Raw genomic sequence first — 6,160 nt, forward strand, 5'->3', positions numbered from 1 at the left:
CGACGCGCTCGCCGGCGACCGTCGCACGAGTAGGGCAAACCGCGTCTGCCGGGGCGGGGTTTACGACGCCGACGCAAAAGTGGGAACCGCCGCTCGGATGTTGGCCGTTTTTGGCAGAGTGAGTGCTGGCACTCCGGCGACGCGAAAGAGCGCGAATGCGCCCACGAAAGTGGCGTATTTGGACGTGCGTGACGGCGACCGCTGCAGGAGTACGAAAAACCACGTCAGCCGGGGCGAGCGACACACGGCGGTCTGGGTGCTTATCGCTGCTATTATAGGGGCACCCCGGCAGACGCAGAAAAAAAAAAAAAAAATTTTCGACCTTCTTTTTTGCTGGTCGAGCTCGGGTAACCCAGGTCGCAATGGGAGCCGCGCACGAAAGCGGCGTCGCGAGACGCGTTCGCGGTCGCTAGTCGCACGAGCTCGGCAACCGCGTCAGCCGGCGCGGAGTTCGGGATGCCGACGGCTAAGTGGGTACCGCTGCTCGGATGTTCGCCGTTTTTGGCCGAGTGAGTGCTGGCACTCCGGTGAAGCCAAGGAGCGCCAATTCGTGCACGATATCGGCGTCTTTCGACGTGCCCGCCGGCCACCGCCGCACGAGTACGGCAAACCGCGTCTGCCGGGGCGGGGTTCGCGACGCGTACGCAATAGTGGGAACCGTCGCTCGGATGTTCGTCGTCTTTGGCCGAGCGAGTGCTGGCACTCCGGCGAAGCGAAACGGGGCCGATTCGGGCACGATATCGGCGTATTTCGACGTGCTCGCCGGCGACCGTCGCACGAGTACGGCAAAGCGCGTCTGCCGGGGCGAGGTTTGCGACGCCGACGAAAAAGTGGGAAGCGCCGCTCGGATCTTCGCCGTTTTTGCAGGAGTGAGTGGCGGCCCTCCTGCGAGACCAAGAAGCATCGACTCGCGCACGATATCGGTGTCTTTCGACGTGCCCGCCGGCCACCGCCGCACGAGTACGGCAAACCGCGTATGCCGGGGCGGGGTTGGCGACGCCGACGCAAAAGTGGGAACCGCCACTAGGATGTTCGCCGTTTTTGGCAGAGTGAGTGCTGGCACTCCGGCGAAGCGAAAGAGCGCGAATGCGCCCACGAAAGTGGCGTGTTTGGACGTGCTTGACGACGACCACCGCAGGAAAACGAAAAACCACGTCAGCCGGGGCGAGCGACCCATGGCGGTCTGGGTGCTTATCGCTGCTATTATAGGGGCACCCCGGCAGACGCAAAAAAAAAAAAAAAAAATTTTTTTCGACATTCTTTTTTGCTCGTCGACCTCGGGTGACCCAGGTCGCAGTGGGAGCCGCGCACGAAAGCGGCGTCGCGAGACGGCTTCGCGGTCGCTAGTCGCACGAGCTCGGCAACCGCGTCTGCCGGGGCGGAGTTCGGGACGCCGACGGCTAAGTGGGAACCGCCGCTCGGATGTTCGCCGTTTGTGGCCGAGTGAGTGCTGGCACTCCGGCGAAGCCAAACGGGGCCGATTCCGGCACGATATCGGCGTCTTTCTACGTGCTCGCCGGCGACCGTCGCACGAGTACGGCAAAGTGCGTCTGCCGGGGCGGGGTTTGCGACGCGTACGCAATAGTGAGAACCGTCGCTCGGATGTTCGTCGTCTTTCGCCGAGCCAGTGCTGGCAATCCGGCGAAGCCGAACGGAGCCGATTCGGGCACGATATCGGCGTCTTTCCACGTGCTCGCCGGCGACCGTCGCACGAGTACGGTAAACCGCGTCAGCCGGGGCGGAGTTCGGGACGCCGATGCGAAAGTGGGAAGCGCCGCTCGGATCTTCGCCGTTTTTGGAGGAGTCAGTGGCGGCACTCCGGTGAAGCCAAGGTGCGCCAATTCGCGCACGATATCGGCGTCTTTCGACGTGCCCGCCGGCCACCGTCGCACGAGTACGGCAAACCTCGTCTGCCGGGGCGGGGTTTGCGACGCCGACGCAAAAGTGGGAACCGCCGCTCGGATGTTCGCCGTTTTTGGCAGAGTGAGTGCTGGCACTCCGGCGAAGCGAAAGAGCGCGAATGCGCCCACGAAAGTGGCGTGTTTGGACGTGCTTGACGACGACCACCGCAGGAAAACGAAAAACCACGTCAGCCGGGGCGAGCGACCCATGGCGGTCTGGGTGCTTATCGCTGCTATTATAGGGGCACCCCGGCAGACGCAAAAAAAAAAAAAATTTTTTTCGACATTCTTTTTTGCTCGTCGACCTCGGGTGACCCAGGTCGCAGTGGGAGCCGCGCACGAAAGCGGCGTCGCGAGACGGCTTCGCGGTCGCTAGTCGCACGAGCTCGGCAACCGCGTCTGCCGGGGCGGAGTTCGGGACGCCGACGGCTAAGTGGGAACCGCCGCTCGGATGTTCGCCGTTTGTGGCCGAGTGAGTGCTGGCACTCCGGCGAAGCCAAACGGGGCCGATTCCGGCACGATATCGGCGTCTTTCTACGTGCTCGCCGGCGACCGTCGCACGAGTACGGCAAAGTGCGTCTGCCGGGGCGGGGTTTGCGACGCGTACGCAATAGTGAGAACCGTCGCTCGGATGTTCGTCGTCTTTCGCCGAGCCAGTGCTGGCACTCCGGCGAAGCCGAACGGAGCCGATTCGGGCACGATATCGGCGTCTTTCCACGTGCTCGCCGGCGACCGTCGCACGAGTACGGTAAACCGCGTCAGCCGGGGCGGAGTTCGGGACGCCGATGCGAAAGTGGGAAGCGCCGCTCGGATCTTCGCCGTTTTTGGAGGAGTCAGTGGCGGCACTCCGGTGAAGCCAAGGTGCGCCAATTCGCGCACGATATCGGCGTCTTTCGACGTGCCCGCCGGCCACCGTCGCACGAGTACGGCAAACCTCGTCTGCCGGGGCGGGGTTTGCGACGCCGACGCAAAAGTGGGAACCGCCGCTCGGATGTTCGCCGTTTTTGGCAGAGTGAGTGCTGGCACTCCGGCGAAGCGAAAGAGCGTGAATGCGCCCACGAAAGTAGCGTATTTGGACGTGCTTGACGGCGACCGCCGCAGGAGTACGAAAAACCACGTCAGCCGGGGCGAGCGACCCACGGCGGTCTGGGTGCTTATCGCTGCTATTATAGGGGCACCCCGGCAGACGCAGAAAGAAAAAAAAAATGGGGACATGGCGTGCGTCACCGTGCGGCTTCGCAGCGTTGCCGAAGTCGCCGAGCCCTTCGACTGAGCCGAACGGCGGACAGGGAACGTTGGTCGGCCGTTCTAACCTGTCGGTGCCACGCCGAGACGTCGTTAAGGAAAACCGCGTCGTGGGCCTCTACGACGCCGTCGAGTCGTTGTACGTTTGGTGTCCAGCGTGTCGGCGGCGAGTAGCGGACACGTCGTTCACGACTTCGGTCTTTCGCAGTCGACGCGAACTTGCGGAGAGTCGTGGTGCCTCACGTTTTCGGCAGAAACCGCGGCGGAATTTTCCCGTGCGTGCGCGCACGACCTCGGTGCTGTGCCGTCAGCGTAGTGTTGCACAAACTCGTGGCCTACCCAAGGTGCGGTACGTTTGCGGCCGTATCCTCGGTGGGAATTTCGTGAGTAGGGTCGCAAATTCTACGACCTCGGCGGGTTTGAGAGCGACGTAGACTTGTGGCACGCTCAACATGCCACACGTTTCGGGGCACACCCGCGGTGAAATTTTCTCGAGTACGCTCGTATTAGGGCCCAAGGAGGTCTGGGTACTTATCGCTGCTATTATGTGGGGGTTCTCGTGAGCGGCGTACGCGAAAGCGACCGGGTGTCTGATATGCGGCGGGCTTCGGCCTCGTCAAGCGTGTCCTCGGGTCTGCTCCAGGGGAATCCACGGCAGTCGTCTGCAGCCTCATCCGCTTGATGCGTTAGGGGCTGGTTGTCGGACGGTGCCGTTTTACCACGATATCGAGGTGTGTTCCGTGTCGTCCTCGGGCGATTCAGATGCGAAAGCGCCGAAGACGCGGGCGTGACCCGTCGTCTGGCGGCTTTGCAGTCTCGGCTCCGTTGCTAGTTCCGGCCGGTCCACCGACAGTGCAGCGGGCTTGGGCAACCCGCACGGCGCGACCGAGTCGATGCAACGAAAAAGAGCGAGCATGAACGTGCTTCTTGCCGCACGGCTCCCACTCGTCTTTCGGGAAGGTTGTGCCGTAGCGAGCTCGAACGCCGTCATCTCGGAGTGCAAAATAAGCGTGTTGGGGCGCCTGAAGGTGGCCTCCGCCGCACACAGACTGCGTCCGGCCCGCCGAGGGCGAGGACGGACGCGCAGTCGAACGATTACCTGGTTGATCCTGCCAGTAATCATATGCTTGTCTCAAAGATTAAGCCATGCATGTCTAAGTACATGCCGAAATAAGGCGAAACCGCGAATGGCTCATTAAATCAGTTATGGTTCCTTAGATCGTTTCTTCCTACTTGGATAACTGTGGCAATTCTAGAGCTAATACATGCAGTGAGCCTGGAGCCCTTTGGGTAACGGGTGCTTTTATTAGACCAAGATCGATCGGGTTTCGGCCCGTATTGTGTGGTGACTCTGGATAACTTTGTGCTGATCGCATGGCCACGAGCCGGCGACGTTTCTTTCAAGTGTCTGCCTTATCAACTTTCGATGGTAGGTTACTTGCTTACCATGGTTGTTACGGGTAACGGAGAATCAGGGTTCGATTCCGGAGAGGGAGCCTGAGAAACGGCTACCACATCCAAGGAAGGCAGCAGGCGCGCAAATTACCCACTCCCGGCACGGGGAGGTAGTGACGAAAAATAACAATACGGGACTCTTTTGAGGCCCCGTAATTGAAATGAGTACACTCTAAATCCTTTAACGAGGATCAATTGGAGGGCAAGTCTGGTGCCAGCAGCCGCGGTAATTCCAGCTCCAATAGCGTATACTAAAGCTGCTGCGGTTAAAAAGCTCGTAGTTGGATCTCAGTTCCAGACGAGTAGTGCATCTACCCGATGCGACGGCTCGGACTGAACATCATGCCGGTTCTTTCTTGGTGCACTTCATTGTGTGCCTCGAGATGGCCGGTGCTTTTACTTTGAAAAAATTAGAGTGCTCAACGCAGGCGAGTCGCCTGAATAAACTTGCATGGAATAATAGAACAAGACCTCGTTTCTGTTCTGTTGGTTTTTGGAATACGAGGTAATGATTAAGAGGGACGGACGGGGGCATTCGTATTGCGGCGCTAGAGGTGAAATTCTTGGACCGTCGCAAGACGAACTACTGCGAAAGCATTTGCCAAGAATGTTTTCATTGATCAAGAACGAAAGTCAGAGGTTCGAAGGCGATCAGATACCGCCCTAGTTCTGACCATAAACGATGCCAACCAGCGATCCGCCTGAGTTACTCAAATGACTCGGCGGGCAGCTTCCGGGAAACCAAAGTATTTGGGTTCCGGGGGAAGTATGGTTGCAAAGCTGAAACTTAAAGGAATTGACGGAAGGGCACCACCAGGAGTGGAGCCTGCGGCTTAATTTGACTCAACACGGGAAAACTTACCCGGCCCGGACACTGGGAGGATTGACAGATTGAGAGCTCTTTCTTGATTCGGTGGATGGTGGTGCATGGCCGTTCTTAGTTGGTGGAGCGATTTGTCTGGTTAATTCCGATAACGAACGAGACTCTAGCCTATTAAATAGGTGCGGGGTTCCCAGCACCTTACAACCTTCTTAGAGGGACAAGCGGCTCCTAGCCGCACGAAACAGAGCAATAACAGGTCTGTGATGCCCTTAGATGTCCGGGGCCGCACGCGCGCTACACTGAAGGAAGCAGCGTGTCTTTATCCCTGTCTGAAAAGACTGGGTAACCCGTGGAACTTCTTTCGTGATTGGGATAGGGGCTTGCAATTGTTCCCCTTGAACGAGGAATTCCCAGTAAGCGCGAGTCATAAGCTCGCGTTGATTACGTCCCTGCCCTTTGTACACACCGCCCGTCGCTACTACCGATTGAATGATTTAGTGAGGTCTTCGGACCGATGTCCGGCGCGGCCTTTCGGTTGCGCCGGTCTGTTGGAAAGATGACCAAACTTGATCATTTAGAGGAAGTAAAAGTCGTAACAAGGTTTCCGTAGGTGAACCTGCGGAAGGATCATTAACGGATTGTGAAGGGTGAGCGCCTCAGCTGCGTCTGCGCCCGACACTTTCTGCCGCTGACCCCGTTTGGACGCGGGGTCGGCTTTTCCCCACGGGGCTGCCTG

The 6,160-nt window shown here is 59.2% G+C and overlaps 1 non-coding gene across 1 annotated transcript; it reads left to right on the forward strand.

Annotated features, from left to right (window-relative positions):
- Nucleotides 1–4,242: 4,242 nt before the first annotated feature.
- Nucleotides 4,243–6,057, forward strand: LOC142793952 (small subunit ribosomal RNA). The gene has a single exon (XR_012891956.1). It is a non-coding gene; the product is annotated as a small subunit ribosomal RNA (ribosomal RNA).
- Nucleotides 6,058–6,160: the final 103 nt, after the last annotated feature.

This window comes from Rhipicephalus microplus, unplaced genomic scaffold (assembly GCF_043290135.1).
Source record: "Rhipicephalus microplus isolate Deutch F79 unplaced genomic scaffold, USDA_Rmic scaffold_349, whole genome shotgun sequence".
NCBI classification, from domain to species: domain Eukaryota; kingdom Metazoa; phylum Arthropoda; class Arachnida; order Ixodida; family Ixodidae; genus Rhipicephalus; species Rhipicephalus microplus.